We start from the raw sequence: 16,375 nt of genomic DNA, 5'->3' as shown, positions 1-16,375 counted from the left end.
TGTTCTAAGCATGCAAAATAAAAAGACAGCACAGCACAGTAAGGTTTTTTTTTTTTTTAACAAAGGTATTTTTCTTTCTATTTGCACTTAATGGTTCAAGCACACAGGCAGATTCGGGGAGATTTAGTTGCCTGGCGACTATCGCCTCTTCTGCGGGGCGACAATCTCCCCAAACTCAGTATCTAGAAAAAAAGACTGCCTTCCGCCTGCTATAATGAGTAAACACCAGTGCCAATGCACTCGCAGACCTTCGATTTCCGAAGTCGCCCGAAGTTTCCTCGTGAGCCAAAAATAGGGTAAAGCATTCTGTTGAAGATTCAAATATTTCAGAAAATGAAAATTCCCCAAAAGCATTTATACATCATGTACCCCAAGGGTCTTTACACACACAGTTTTAGCTGCATTGGTGTTGTGGTAAAATCTGAATGTACTCCACCAAAGACATGGCCTATACTTTGAGTTGACTGTACCCTAAACATTAAGTGCCCTGTAAGCACAAAATAGAACAATATGCATCATTTCTGCATCTGATGCATCTAGCATTCGCAAGGTAATGTAATCCACAGGCTATTTGTCTCTGTAGGTCCACAATATGATCCAATCAGTGGGCTGAAATCAGGAAAAGAGAAATTATTTGTTTTGGTGACCTAACATGTGACTCAAGGATATTCCTATTCTGCCAATTGCTTATTCTTGGAATTTACCATTTTCTAGTTCACCACTCTTAATAAAAAAAAAATTTCAGTTTGGAAAAATTATGCTATGCAAACAGCAAGTTCCTCCTATAGTTCATTTTATGTCCTGATCCTTTAGTGACTGGCAATATTAATTCAATTTTGTCTCTAAAGATACATTTTGATGAATGGAATTAAACAACTTTTAAACCCTATTTTAATTGCAAAGAAATTCATCAATCTATTGACGCTGATAAAGGTTCAGATTCTGCAGGTTTTTTTTCCTCACATAGTCAAAGTTATATTAATAAAACATTTAAAACCCCAAGGATTAAATTTGCATCTTTATAAAATGATTATATGCTGGTTCTGGTCCAAGCATAACAATCTCTTGAGGGGCTTAGTGAAAACAGAAGACTGATGCCATTTCCATTTAATTCCACTCTGACATTTTTGTTTTTTAGTTCATGTTTAAAAAGAAGAAGAAAAAAATCAATGAAGTCCAAGTGGAAAAGCAGTTCAAATGAGCATGCTTTGGAGACAGAATTTGAATGTTTAATTAAGCTTTGAGTTCAGTCTTCAAAGTTGAGCCATCATTAGTGATGTAAGCCTGGTTGCATTAGGCAGGAGTGACATTTCACTTCAAACACTCTGTGCAGCTGTCCTGTACAGATAAGTTGCCAAACGTGTTGTGGCAAGGTGGATGTGTAGATAATTAGCTGTCCTGCTTTTTTTGCTGTGTTGAAGAAGAAAACCTAGCAAATCATAGTAAGTCAGGGTGAATTATTAACAGGAGAAAATCCAAATATGTCAGAGTAATTTTGTATCTTTTATGCTACAGCAGCACCGATAAATCATGTGCTAACATTGATGTTTGAACCCAATATACTAAATGGCTGATTTTTTTGTAACTGCTCCCCCCTGTCCCATTGGTCTAATCCAAAAAAATATTGAAAGCTTCCTGCAAATTCGAAAGATTGTGTGGAACACATACACAAATCAATGCTGAAACAGATGCCACATTCTTTGCAAAATATGTGTATGTATTTAAAGGGACTCATGAATTTTTATGACGCATTTTTTATTTATAAATTTCATTGCAAATAATTCACTCTACAATATAAAATGTAATTCCTGAACCAGCAAGTGTAATTTTCAAGTTGTAATATTGCTGTGTAGGCAGCCATCTCAGGTCATTTTGCCTGGTCATGTGCTTTCAGAAAGAGCAAGCACTTTAGGATGGAACTGCTTTCTGGCATGTGTCTCAGTGGGACCTGGATTTTACTATTGAGTGTTGTTCTTAGATCTACCAGGGAGTTGTTATCTTGAGTCAGGGAGCTGCTATCTGATTACTTTCCCATTGTTCTGTTGTAAGGCTGCTGGGGGGGGGGAGGGGATAATATCACTCCAACTTGCAGTACATCAGTAAAGAGTGACTGAAGTTTATCAGAGCACAAGTCACATGACTGGGGGCATCTGGGAAATTGAAAATATGTCTAGTAGTGATATGTGGGTCACCCGACCCTAAACGTCCTGCTCCAGCCCGCACCCGCGCTTCCGGGGTCCTTTTATAGACCTGCCCCGCCAATGACGTCACAAAAGGGGCGGGGCGAGCAGACACAAGACTATAAAACCGGAAGTCGGAAGCCGGCATTTGAAGGTGGCCCGCGAGGAGCAGTGCAAGGTTGTCCCGAACCCGCCAGACCTGCGGGTATCTAGTCGGCCCGCACATCACTAATGTCTAGCCCCATATCAGATTTCAAAATTCTCTTGAGAATCGGATTTCAGTGCAGAACTCTGCTGGAGGAGCACTATTAACTGATGTGTTTTGAAAAAACTTATATTGCACCACAAAGTTATGCAGGGTTTTACAAGTCATAAACACAAACGTGGGTACAAGTCAGTGAGAATAAACACTTATGAGTGCTAGGTGTTTCAATAAACTGTTGGGATGAGGTCCCTGCCCTGAAGAGCTTACACTCCATTAGGAAGTAGCAATAGACATAAACAAAAAGAGAGTGGGAAACAAGTGCATAGGACTAGGGTTTGTTGGTGTTAAGAAATACTAGAGAAGTGCTTGCAGTGAATTTAATTAAAAAAATATGTTCAAGAAAATTGACCATCTCCGCTTGTCCAAAACGTCAGACCTGCTAATGAGCACCATGTTGGTTGCATGCGACATCTGAAGACTAAAGCTGGCCATAGATGTGCAGATTATAGCCTATGTTGGACGAACGATAGTCCATTCCAATCTTCCAACCTACAACTAACCATTCAGATTAAAATAAAGTAGTAAAGAGAACAATTCACAAGATGCTCAGGCAATTAATTGACATGCAGCAATAGTAGAAAGGTTATGTGACAGTTACCCCTTGGATGTCTTCAGGCAATAAATGCAGAGATATTGGTAGCGGTTATAAATCTTTTAACCTGTCCAATCGTCTGAACGACCGATCTCCATGACAGAAAAAACATTGGGACACTCTACACACTGTCTGAAAATCGTATGACTCTTCACTTCATACGATGGCGGATCGTGGCAGCAGAAGTTCAGCGGGAGAGCAGATTCTCTGCCTGTGTTTCTCCGCAGGCCAAGATCTGCCTAGAGTGGCCCTAGCCTTCGAAGTGACTGGTTTCATTTACCAACTGTTTCCATAGATATCGGTTAAGACAGCCCATTAAAGGAACAGTAGCACCAAAAAATTTGTGTTTTAAAGTAATGAAAATATAATGTACTGTTGCCCTGCACTGGTAAAACTGATCTTTTTGCTTTGGAAAGACTACTATAGTTCATATAAACAAGCTGCTGTGTAGCAATGGTGGAAATAGAAAAAAGGCTATATGGCACAGGATAAATAGTGGATAACATTATGTTCTGCTGTGTAACTTGAGCCTTTTCGCTCCCATGCCTACACAGGAGCTTATTTATATAAACAATAGTAGTGTTTCTGAAGCAAACACAGCACTTTTACTAGTACAGGGCAACACTGCATTATATTTTTATTACTTTAAACAATTTCATTTTTTGATGTTACTGGTCCTTTAATGATATTGTCAAGAAGAAAAATAGGAGGACATTGTTAACACTGTTATTCCAAAGACTTTATGTATTATCACACCAATAATATTACTATTAATACTCATTAAGTTTGACAGGCTCTGCACACCAATGCAAACACAGATTTTTTCCCCCGTCAGTTATGATATATCGATTTAACAGTCTTCCTCCAGCATGTATATAATTTAAAAAATGAAAAAGTAATTCAGAAATACAAATGTGCTATATTGGTGACATCCTGTATACCTCGCTGTCTGCAAATTCATAGTCATTCTAAAGCCTTGTGCCTTGATTGGGAATAGCTAATTAAAATTCACTGTTTCAGTAAAAGGCTCATTCTTATTTCTGGTCTCTCCCAAGTGTTTAGTCCTTAGGCTGGATCTAGCCCTGAAAGGACCTTGAAGAATCTCCTGGCATTTATGCAGTGCAACATTTTGCACCTCAGTGCAAGATCATTTAAAATATTCAGACAGGGGTGGTTATGGTTAGCATTCAGAGTGTGTCTTACAGAGAAGGAAATATATTCTTTCTTTGCTTAATCATTTCATACTTATTATATTATTGTATAACTCCTTTTTTTAATAAAAACAAATATGGACTCTAGACATCTTGCTTGTGAGTTTTAAAAAAACAGTTGATGTGTGAACCTTCAAGGAATTTTTATCACATCCAGTCTGCCTAACGGCTCTGTAGGGTTCCTTACAAGTTAATGAAATAATTTTAATACATATGCAGCCCTTAAATATGCAGTATGACATATAATATATCATATATAAAATGTTGGGCAGCACTGATATAGAACCGTTGTATCATCCTGGGTGCAGGCACACAGAGTGGATTTTGGCACGAAAATGCATACTTTAGCATTTCCAAGCCAAAACCTGCTGGATGTGCCTGCACCTATGCAGCAGTTCTGGGTGTTGGGGCTGGCTGAACAACCCCCCATGTGTCATTTGCCTAAAGCTCCAAACCCTTCCCATGTAATATGCTGTCCTGTACAGGGCCGCCATCAGAAATCACGGGGCCCCGCACAACAAAATTTTCGGGGCCCCCCTCACGACACCTCCCTAACCATGCCCCTAACCTCGCCCTCACCTTAACCACGCCCCCTCACCACAAAGGTCATATTCACAAACCGTATGGTAGCCCTGCAGTATGGGGCTCAGGGGCCCTGCAGTATGGGGCTCTGGGGCCCTGCAGTATGGGGCCCAGGGGCCCTGCAGTATGGGGCCCAGGGGCCCTGCAGTATGGGGCCCAGGGGCCCTGCAGTATGGGGCCCAGGGGCCCTGCAGTATGGGGCCCAGCAGTATGAGGCCCAGGGGCCCTGCAGTATGGGGCTCAAGGGCCCTGCAGTATGGGGCCCAGCAGTATGGGGCTATGGGGCCCTGCAGTATGGGGGTATGGGGCTATGGGGCCCTGCAGTATGGGGCTATGGGGCCCTGCAGTATGGGGCCCAGGGGCCCTGCAGTATGGGGCCCAGGGGCCCTGCAGTATGGGGCCCAGGGGCCCTGCAGTATGGGGCCCAGGGGCCCTGCAGTATGGGGCCCAGGGGCCCTGCAGTATGGGGCCCAGGGGCCCTGCAGTATGGGGCCCAGGGGCCCTGCAGTATGGGGCTCAGGGGCCCTGCAGTTCAGGGGCTACATTGGTGGCTCAGGGGCTACATTGGTGGCTCAGGGGCTACATTGGTGGCTCAGGGGCTACATTGGTGGCTCAGGGGACTTACCTGCTTGTGCTGGCGTCTTCTTCTTCCTCCAGGAGGGTCTTCTTCGTCGTCTTCACCGTCCGTTCGCTGTCTCCAGGAAGCACGTCCTCCTCCAGCGACGTCCTCAATCTTCTGACTGCAGGCGGCGACGGCTTAAATAGAGTTGCGCCCGTGCGTACTGACGTCACGCGTACGCACGGGACGCAGCTCTGTGGGGAAAAATGCAGGGCAGAGTCAGGTCGCGGCCGGGCCCCCTGGAAGCGGGGAAATCCACCGGGCCCGGGAGGACTGTCCCCCCAGTGACCCCCTGATGGCGGCCCTGGTCCTGTATAAATGATGAGAAATATTACCTATCATGCAAAGAAGCAGACATCCTGATTTGGGGAGATTTGGAAATATTTTAGATGCATTTTATGCATGGTGGAAAAAAGCTAATGGCATCAGTTTGTGTATGTAGTATCAGTCATGAATGGGAAAGCCTGTCATGGGGTGGTTTTTGCACAGAGAAAGTGTACATTTTCTGACTCGTTTGCACAGTGACAGGTGAATCGCATTAATGCATGTTACTACACACAGGCGCCATTGACTCTTTCTGCCAATAGAGAGTGCATCATATGACATTACCCTAAGGCAAATAAAATATTTGCAAATATCCTTATGTCAGGATGTCGGACAGTGGCGGAACTACCGGTGGTGCGAGCGGGCCAGGGCCCGCACCCCCTCAGGACCCCCCGGAGGGGGACGGGGCCCGGCTGCGCATCACGCCCCCCTCTAGTGACGCTACTGATGTCGGACATTGTTTCTGTTGGTGCAGAAAATGCATCATGTGACATAGCATTAAATGCTGTTTCCCCATCAGCATTGCTTCAGGACCATTGTAGAAATAATTGTAGTTTTATATTTTCAGATTTATGTCCTACACATGTTTCCTTTGAAGTCACGTTTATATGCCAAGTGAGCCTCCTGGCTGAATCCACCAGGAAGGAATCAATAGAATCTAGGAATCTGTAGAACATGCTTCAACTTTGGTGGGACTGGCTTAATTGGATAGTGCAAGTTTGCATACTCTGCACTCGGGCTTTAACAGGAGTATGTGTGACTCAAGTTGTTTTAATTCAACTTACGTTCTAGACAGTTTGGTTTGACTGCAGGCAGACAAAAGTAATGTTTTTTGGTCCCAAAACAACTGTTTGATTATTTAATCAATTATCATGAATATATTGATTTAACTTTGCAGCTAATTTTCATATTGTATTCGCTATACAAAAAACAAATTTCATCTAGATTAGTTTGGAAATATACAGCAAAAAATATTACCTAGTTTCTACTGTTTGTGCAGTTGTCTCTTGTTAGTAGCTGAATTTGGGAATCCCAGTTACAGAACTTGCAAGCCATAGGGGTGTACTTGCTCTTTTATTCTTTGGTTTGTGGAGTGCTAAAATATAAGCCTTACAAAAGCCAACCATGCCGCAATCTAGTTGAATATTGACCACACTGACATTGTAAAGAATTTGTATAACCTCATATATCTGTTCCGCATTAAAGGGGATATCCACCCAAAAAAAACTGTTTTATATGTCACGAAAAACAATGAAAATCTTAATTTTTTCATTTTCAAATCTTGATTTTTCCAATGGACATTAATGATACATTTTCAAGCTTTCTCAGTTACTTGTAATTACAGTTGAACATTGTTTTCCCCTTTCTTTTCGTTGGTTTTGACACTTAAGGGTAAGGGCACATGGCAGATTCGGGGAGATTAGTCTCCCTGAACTGCCTTCCCCTACCTTCCCATCCACTATAATGAAAAATCACCCGCGGGATGGCACTCGCCGCGCTTCATTTTTCCGAAGTCGCCCATAATTGCCTCACGAGGAAACTTTGGGTGGCTTTGGAAAACGAAGAGCTCCGAGTGACTGCCCCAGGTGATTTTCATTTTAGCCGGCGGAAGGCAGATCGGTAGATTAGTTGTCCTGAAGAAGAGGATATTTGTCTCCTGGCGACTAATCTCCCTGAATCTGCCCATTTGCCCCGACCCTAAAACAGTGAACCATTATGATTATAATTATTATACTTTGTATGGCACTTACATATTCTGTTTCACAACAGTACCTGCCCTGTGGAGCTTGCAGTCCCTATTATATTCACACACAATTTAATACGGTAAGCTGGCTTCCACTACATAGTTTTAGGAGTCAGAACCAATAACCAGTTGGCCTAATACTGCTATCAGTAGCAGTTGCATTTAAAATAACTTGAAAAAGTTATATTTTTTCCATTATTTAAAAATCTTCCTGGGTGGAGAACCCTTTTAATCTTTATTTAAAGTGGTTGTTCACCTTCCAAACACTTTTTTCAGTTCAATTGTTTTCAGATTGTTCCCCAGAAATAGACTTTTTTTTTTTTCAATTACATCCCATTTTTTACCGTTTTTTTAAAAATCTAAGTTTAAAGTTTAATGTTGCTGTCTCTGGTGTTTCTGTCTGGCAGCTCAGTGATTCAGTGACTCTAAACTGTTACAATTTTGCAACATTTAGGGGCAGATTTATCAAGGGTCGATTTTCGTAGTAATGGAAGTTTTTTCGCCATCTAAAACCTGCAATTTGGCAGGTTTTAGATGGCGAATGGTCAGTTTAAAGCAGGGGTCCCCAACCTTTTTCCACCTGTGAGCAACATTTAGATGTAAAATGAGTTGGGGAGCAACACAAGCATGAAAAATGTTCCTGCGTGGTGCCAAATAAGGGTTGTGATTGACTATTATTAGCCCCTACATGGACTGGCAGCCTACAGGAGCCTCTGTTTGGTAGAACACCTGGTTTTTATACAACCAAAACTTGCCTCCAAGCCTGGAATTCAAAAATAAACACCTGCTTTGAGGCCACTGAGAGCAACATCCAAGGGGTTGGGGAGCAACATATTGCTCACGAGCTACTAGTTGGGGACCACTGGTTTAAAGAGACAGTACATGATGAATTTCGATATTTGAATAGTCAAATTTTTTTCAAATTTAAATAGAATTTTGGCCTATTCGATAGTTGAAGTACACTAAAATAGCTTGAAAATCAAATTTTTTTTACTTCGACCCTTGATAAATCTGGCCCTTAGTTGATACGTTTTTCAGCAGTATTTCTGGACTGTCAGCAACAATTGTATCAATGACAACAGCTGCCTGTAATGAAATGCAGGGATTCTGCTCAGTAAGGCCAAATATAAAAAATGTATCCGCTAAATGTAATAATTTAGAACAGTTTTACAGGGTCGGCTACCCCCTCCCAGAGCTGCTTTAGAAGGTGAAAAATGAAACTTTACACTTCAATAATAGAAAACTGGTCACACATAGAAAATAGAAAGTAATTAGAAAAAGTATTTCTGGTGAACTATCTGAAAACTAGGTGTCTGAAGGTGAACAACCCCTTTAATGGAATTATTTATTATAAAAATAAAAACTAGGTAAATAGATAGGCTGTGCAAAATAAAAAATGTTTCTAATATGGTTAGTTAGTCAAAAATATAATGTATAAAGGCTGGAGTGACGGGATGTCTAACATAATAGCCAGAATACTATTTCCTGCATTGCAGCTCTCTTGGTTCCCACTGATTGGTTACCAGGCAATAACCAATCAGTGACTTAAGTGGGGGCCCACATGGGTCATAACTGTTTGCTGTTGAATCTGACTTGCATGCTAAAGATAAATTGCAAATTCACTGAACAGTTAAGGTTGTGACTAAGAGTTAGCAGGAATTTGGTTTCTGGCTATTATGTTAGACATCCAGTCACTCCAGTCTTTATACATTTTTGGCTAACTAACTATATTAGAAACATTTTTTATTTTGCACAGCCTATCTATTTACCCAGTTTTTATTTTTACCCTGAACTGTTCCTTTCAGAACATTATGTAAAATCTAAAGCATCACTTCTCTCATAAAATAGTGATTCATAATATATTGCCTATAACAATGCCAGGATGAATGTGCAGCACTTTTTTTTTAATAGTGTGAAAGAACACTATGTGCAATTTAAAAACTTGGTATTGTGCATTTTGGAAGCCTGGATAATTCCTGCGGAGCTTTGTAAGTCCCTGTGAGTGACTGTGAGTAACTTTCAGGCTGAATGAAGAATAATGTGGAGAGCAGAGCAGTGGGGGAGGGGTTGGAGGCAGCTCTGGAATGCAGAGATGATTGTTATTGGCACACATGATCTTAGCATTTGTTAACACTTATACTCTCTCTGCACCCCCAGCTGGGGCTTTGCATTCTCAAGCAGGTTGGTGCTGCTTGGGGAATAAAAACAGATCACTAAGTCAGCAACAATAGTGGTTAGCTTCTTAGCAGTTTCTTTCCCATTCCAAAGAGAATTTAATTTAAATATGAGCAGACTTTTTCCAGTTGCATTTTTCCCCTACTTTCTAGTCTGTAATCCTCCTCATTTCATATAGTGCTACTTTCCACACAATTACTTTGTTTCAGGTTGCATCAGTCTGGACCCCTATAGTACTTGAGGCACTGTTACTTGTACATGTTTAGGATTACTTTATTACAAAACTAGTTATATTCCATCACAAGCTCTATCAAAACTTTCTTGTTGTGGCTTCTGCATCCTTTAAAAAAAAAAAAATGACATTGGGAAATAAAAATGCATTGTCTATCTTTTGTTTGTATAACTCAAGCATATTCAGCTGTACTTAATAAATAACATTCAAATCAGTTGCTACCCCAAAGAATCTTACAGACTAGTTTCACTAGTTTCATAAGGGTGTGATGCACACTAAGATTCTGGGGAGATTATTCGCCCATCGACAAATCTTTTCTTCAGGCAACTAATCTCCCTTTTCGCCGGCTAAAATGTAAATTGCCGGGGATGGCACTCTGAGAGCTTTGTTTTCTGAAGTTGTCTGAAGTTTCCTCGTGAGGCAATTTAGGGCAAATTGCAAAACGAAGTGCTCCAAGTGCCATCCCGTCGGCGATTTACATTCTAGCCTGCGGGAAGGCTTTTTCGGGGAGATTAGTCACCTGAAAAAGAGGAGATTTGTCACTGGGCGACTAACCTCCCGGAATCTTAGCGTGTGTCACCACCTTAGGGTAGCTGCAGATGGGGAGATTAGTCACCCAGCGACAAATCTTCTCTACGTCTGGTGATTAATCTGCCCAAATGCCTTCCCGCTGGCTAGAATACGAATCGCCGGAAGAAAGGCAAATAAATCACTTTGGATTTCTGAAGTTGCATTACGAGGAAGCTTCAGGTGACTTCGGCAATCCGAAGCGATTCTTATGCCAACCTACCAGCGATTTGTATTCTTGCCAGCGGAAAGATATTTCGGGAAGATTAGTTGCCCGAAGTAGTGAAGATTTGTCGCTGGGTGACTAATCTCCCTGTCTACCACCACCCTAAGGCTAATGACGCAACTGTCAACCATGTTTTTTTCAAGGTGCAAATTGGTTCATCATCAAAGAGCATAAAGACAAGTTTTTATCATGTTAATTTGTATTCGGGGGAAAACTAACCCGAGAATCCCTATTATGTAAACCCCTGCCTTGCCCAATTTGCATTTTCTACAGTGTCTACAGCTTCGAATAAATGTTAACTCATTAATGTATAATATTACATCTGGTATATTAAAGTTTAATTTATATACTATCTTTTATCATTAGAATTTTGAAGGAAGTGCACAGAATTAATTCTTTTTAAGGGATGTTAAGGTTTTTGTGGGCTGTTACCAAGGTAACCTGGAAATTCATCTTAACTCTGGTTTCTGTGTTAAGAAGATTTGTTAATCAATGCTAATAGAACCTCAACAGGAATCCGCATCACTACAAATAATGATGCAGGCTTGGAAAAAGTTTCTAAACTATGTTTTGACAAAAAAAGAGGCAATTCACTTACCGTTTTCAAGCAGCATGCCATAAATAATGACTTCTTTAGTTGCTTATTTGCTTTGTATTTTCTCATTGCTGTTTTTCTTAAGTTTAAGTTTTAAAAATGATTTGGTAGTATTTCTGTCATGGCCATGTATTGTAGATCCCAGGCTTTATAAACTAGATAACATGTTACTGTTCTCAGGTAGTAATGCATCAGATGTAACAGATGTTTGTTTAGAAACTTCAGTAAAGCTAAAGGAGCTGCTGCAGAAACTGAGCTATATGTGAACTAATGTATCAAAACGAAACTGTTAAGAAAGCCACAATTTGACTTACTGAGCTGCTACTGGCAAACGTGGGAGGGATTAAAACTCGTAAATTCTTATTTAAAAATAAAAACTGAATAGTAAAAATCCTAGTGAAGGTATTAGTCTTGCGTCTAAACACATTTATTTACTCCCTTATCCGTATGGACCAATTTTGATTTGTTCCAGGAAAGCATACATATGATAATGTTACATATAATATGTATATGATACATATGATCATGTTTATATAATTTGGTCTGCCCCTCGATCAAATGCCTCCTCGATGATCCTATCTTTGGATCTCGAGAAGGCATTCGATTCAGTGGATTGGCAATATATTTTTTATATTTTGTGCCATATGGGGTTCCCAATACAGTTTTTAAATTATATTACTACTCTCTATAATACACCAACTGCCCAAATTAGAATTCTGGGCCTTCTCTCATAACCCTTTAAAATACATAGGGGCACGCGCCAGGGCTGCCCATTGTCCCCAACTTTCTTTTTATTGGCCGTAGAACCACTAGTAGCTTTAATTATATAACTATGATGCTGATTTCATGCAGTTAAAATGTTAATCTTACCCCTTGCTGTATGCCTATTTCAAACATTACCAGTAGCCCCCCCCCCCAAGGGTTTTCTCCAGGCACTACAAAAAATATGCATGAAATTTATCTGGAAGGATAAATGTCCCGACTTATGTAGCAATTAGACACAGAACGAAAGAAGGCCTGGGAATCCCTGATTTCACAAAATACTTCCAAGCTGCACATTTGAGCCAAATAGTAAAATGGCATGTTAACCTAAACTATTTACAATGGGCAAAAATACAGAAAAGCACAATTCCCAATATTCCATTACATAATTTGTTATGGCTCTCCCCCAGGGCCCGGCCCCCAATATTGAACCCCATTATTGCACATTCTCTTAGGGTTTGGGAGCATTGGAAAAGACCACTAGGCTCATATCTGAACATACCCCCCTTATTAGCCTATTTGATAATCCATCCTTCCCACCAGGTTCCACAATGAATTCTTTTCAATAGTGGATAGAAAGGGGGTATTTATAAAATTATATCAGTAGCTATGCTACAAGAGAAATATGAATTGCCACAGACAGAATACTATCAGTACCTTCAAAATTATATCAAATCAATCTCAGAGGTTACAATTTATAGTGCCCCTACCAAATTTTAACTATCCCTAATCTAAGAAACTAATTTCCACTTTTAATGATAAATGGACTAATGCTATCCTCCACAAAGCCCAAAATATGTAAAAGATTGGGAAAGGTAACTTAATTTAACTTTAGAAGAAGAAGAATGGAATTCCATTTTCCTAAGAACTGGCCATTGCTCTATTAGCGCTAATATTCAGGAAACCTCATTTAAAATCCTAACAAGATGGTATCTAGTCCCTGCACGAATAGCAAAATGGGTTTCTTCCTATAATGCTAACTGCTTAGAGGATGTCAAGAAGCAGGCACAATGACATCTATTTGGTGTAGCTGTCCCAAAGTCAGATGCCTTTGGTGCAGAGTATTTGCTATGATTGACAGCATATTGGGGGTGACTCCACCAAAAATCCCATGGGAAGCCTTATTGCACAAATCAATAGATGGTATCAATAAAATGACCCCTCTTCGGTTTTTCATATGCTATCCTAAAATGTGACAATTGTACTCAAAAACTGTTATTAAAAAAAAAAAGTGAAATAAATGGATTAAAGTTGCTCAGTAGTACTCTCTACACCAGAAAAGACAAATTTTCCTTTTTAAAAAAAGTGAAATTTGGATCTTAAATTTACCAGGAAAGTCTTTTTGACGCTGAGGTGAGTTGCAAGCTTCATGGCAGCAGCACCCCTGCATTTGAAAACACAACTTTGCTGTTTTAAGCAGAAGAAGAGACATTTTTACTTGGGGTGCAAAAAGTTTATCTACTTACCTGACACCCCGGGCCGGTGCACCTATCAGGAGAAAACTTCACCAACCTGGGGTTATTCCAGCGAGCACCACAGAGCAAAAGTCTTCCTGCTTCTTCTTTCTTCAAATTTCCTGGGGCAGACGCATGTGCAGTAGAACAATATTGCCAGCTTTTGGATTTCCGCTCTACTTCGCATGTGCAGCCACAAGTAGAAGCTGTAAGACGATCGCTCCGTGGTGCTCATTGGAAGAATACCGGGCTGGTGCAGTTTTCTGCTGATAGGAGCACCGGCCCGGGGTTTCATGAAAGTAAATACAGGTATAATCACCTAACTTTTGGCACCCCGAAGTACAACATGCCTTTCGTTCTCCGTTAAGTACCGTGACTAAGCTAATATTGATTTTGATCCAAATAAATTAGTCACATTAAAGCTCATGAGCTTCCATATTGTAATCAGCTTGACTTGACAAAGAACATATCAGTCGAAGTTCTGGCTTTACTTGACAGCACTCGTACAAAAGTTATGTCTGACAAATAGTAGTGACAGTCACCATTGATAGGCAATACATGCAGAGATATTATCATAAGCCGACAGAAATCTTCTAACATCTGCGGTCGACTAAACGACCGATCGCCATGGCCTTAAAACTGTTGGGGAGATTCACACACACAGACCAAAAATCGTACGAAGATTCATACAACTTTATCTTTGCGTCTATGGCCAGCTTTGGTTTCAATTGCTATGCGTTTGAGCTGAAGTCCAACGCAGAATTGAAATTAATGAATAGTAGACACAAACTGTTAAGAATATGTTTAAAAAAGAAACTTGCTGGAATGTGCCCTTTCTGGATGAGAGTTCCACTGCAGTTTAGACATGCTAATTACAGAAGTGCAGGATCATTTCAGCCACTAACCTATGAAAAGGCTTCATAATGATGCAAAGGTTTTCATTGTTAAAGTGCTGAGGTTCAATTATTTTGTAATCAAGGTATCTCTGCGTATTCTGTAAATGTGTCTGTATGGGTTTCCCTGCATCCAGACAGGCAGGTTAATGGGTTCCTGATAAAAAGATTGTGTGAATGGAATAGTGACATTAGTTTGTAAAGGTGGTCATACACAGGCCGACATAAGCTGCAGACAGACAGCTTATTGGGCAGTGTATGGGGCCCTCCGAAGGGCTTCCCCCTATTGATATCTGGTCAGGTTTAAATCGGTGGTCCTCAAACAGGCTGTATTATTGTCATTGTGATCCGATTGTTGGGCCCGATTTTGCCCACCTCAAGATGGGCAAATTGGGGAGCAATCTGTTTGTTTGTTGACCTGTCCAAAAGAGCGGATCTTTGCATTTATGGCCACCTTTAAGCTACAGACACACATAAGATCTGCTTTTCTCCATCTGTGTTTTGTACGCAAGTGAGAAAAGTAGTTCTGCTTCTTTGTCTGCAACCATTGAGCACAAGGACAAAGGTGATAAAGATAACCACCTTTATATTATATTAAGATTTCACCAACCCACAGTTGTTGGCTGTGATATATTTCCCATTTTTACATGACTGCATCATGAATAAAAAAAATTCCCTACTTGAGTCGCCACCATCCATTTTCTTATTTACAAATAGACTTACAGGTTAAATTAAACTTTTTCCTCTTGAGTATATTTTACAAGAGGATTGTCTTCATGTGTCCATCTGACAAGGGGTTATGAAAAGAAGTACAGTGAGAGGTTGTGCCAAGTTTAGTCTTAAAGGGATTCCATCATGATTTTTATGGTTTACTTTGTATTTCTAAATTACACTGCAAATATTTCACTCTACTCTATTTCACTCTACCATTTAGAATTATATTCTTGAACCAACAAATTAATTTTTTTTAGCTGTAATATTGGTGTGTAGGCAGCATTGTGTTTGTTTCTGAGCTTTGAGGAGGAGCCAGCACTTCAGAATTGAACTGCTTTGAGGCAGCTATTGCTTCTCTCCTTCTCATTGTACTTCAATACTTAGTGGTAGACATGCAATGCAAATGTCTCCTTCAGCAGAGATGTCGGGTAGCTGCTTATTACCACTAAAGCTGGCCAAAAATGCAAAAATCCGATTGTCATCATCGTACGATTGGACTTCCCCATCTCCCGACCTGCCACTAACCATTTCAATCAAATAAAGTAGTAAAATAACAGATCAGCTGATGTTCTGCCCCTGACAGCAATCGTACGAAAGTTATGTCAGACAAAAGCTAGAGACAGTCTCCCTCTGAAAATCATACGATCGGCAATACATGCAGAGATATTATTGGCAGCTGACCGAAATCTTTTAACCTGTCCGAACGACCAAACGACCGATCTCCGCCGGACGAAAAATGTCAGGACTTTCCACACACGGTCCGAAAATCGTATGAATCCTCAATTCGTACAATCAGATTGTTGCGTCTATGGCCAGCTTTAGGCAAGCTGGTTAGCTGCCGATTGTTCTGTTGACTGGCTGATGGGGGAGAGGAAGGTAGGGAGATGGTATCACTCCAACTTGCAGTGTAGCGGTAAAGAGTGACTGAAGTTTATCAGAGCACAAGTCACATGGCTGGCGGCATCTGGGAAATGACCATCATGTCTAACCTCATGCCAGATTTCAAAATTAAAATAAAAACGTCGGTTTGCTCTTTTAAAAAAAGGATTGAGTTCAGAATTCTGCTAGTGCAGCAATTTTAACTGGAACATGAAAAAAAACATGTTTTCATGTATCAGTATCCCTTTAAAGGACCAGTAACATCAACATTTATTTAAAAAAAAAAATTGTTAGTATACATAGAAAAAAACCCACCAAGACAAATGAAACTTTAAAATTGCAAAGCCTTTATTAAGAAATA

General features: G+C 40.5%; 1 protein-coding gene and 1 long non-coding RNA gene across 2 annotated transcripts in view; one reads left to right on the top strand and one right to left on the bottom strand.

Moving 5' to 3' along the window:
• cachd1.L (cache domain containing 1 L homeolog) overlaps window positions 1–16,375 on the top strand; it is a 94,343-nt gene that overhangs the window by 4,052 nt on the left and 73,916 nt on the right. The window lies entirely within an intron of this gene.
• LOC121403041 lies at window positions 2,749–3,412 on the bottom strand. The gene is made up of 2 exons (XR_005967001.1): window positions 3,044–3,412; window positions 2,749–2,940 (listed from the first exon to the last, which is right to left on the bottom strand). It is a non-coding gene; the product is annotated as an uncharacterized LOC121403041 (long non-coding RNA).

Source organism: Xenopus laevis, chromosome 4L, assembly GCF_017654675.1.
Source record: "Xenopus laevis strain J_2021 chromosome 4L, Xenopus_laevis_v10.1, whole genome shotgun sequence".
Taxonomy (NCBI): Eukaryota; Metazoa; Chordata; class Amphibia; order Anura; family Pipidae; genus Xenopus; species Xenopus laevis.
Note: the sequence above shows the minus strand (reverse complement) of the source record. Positions and strands in the feature narration are given on the sequence as shown.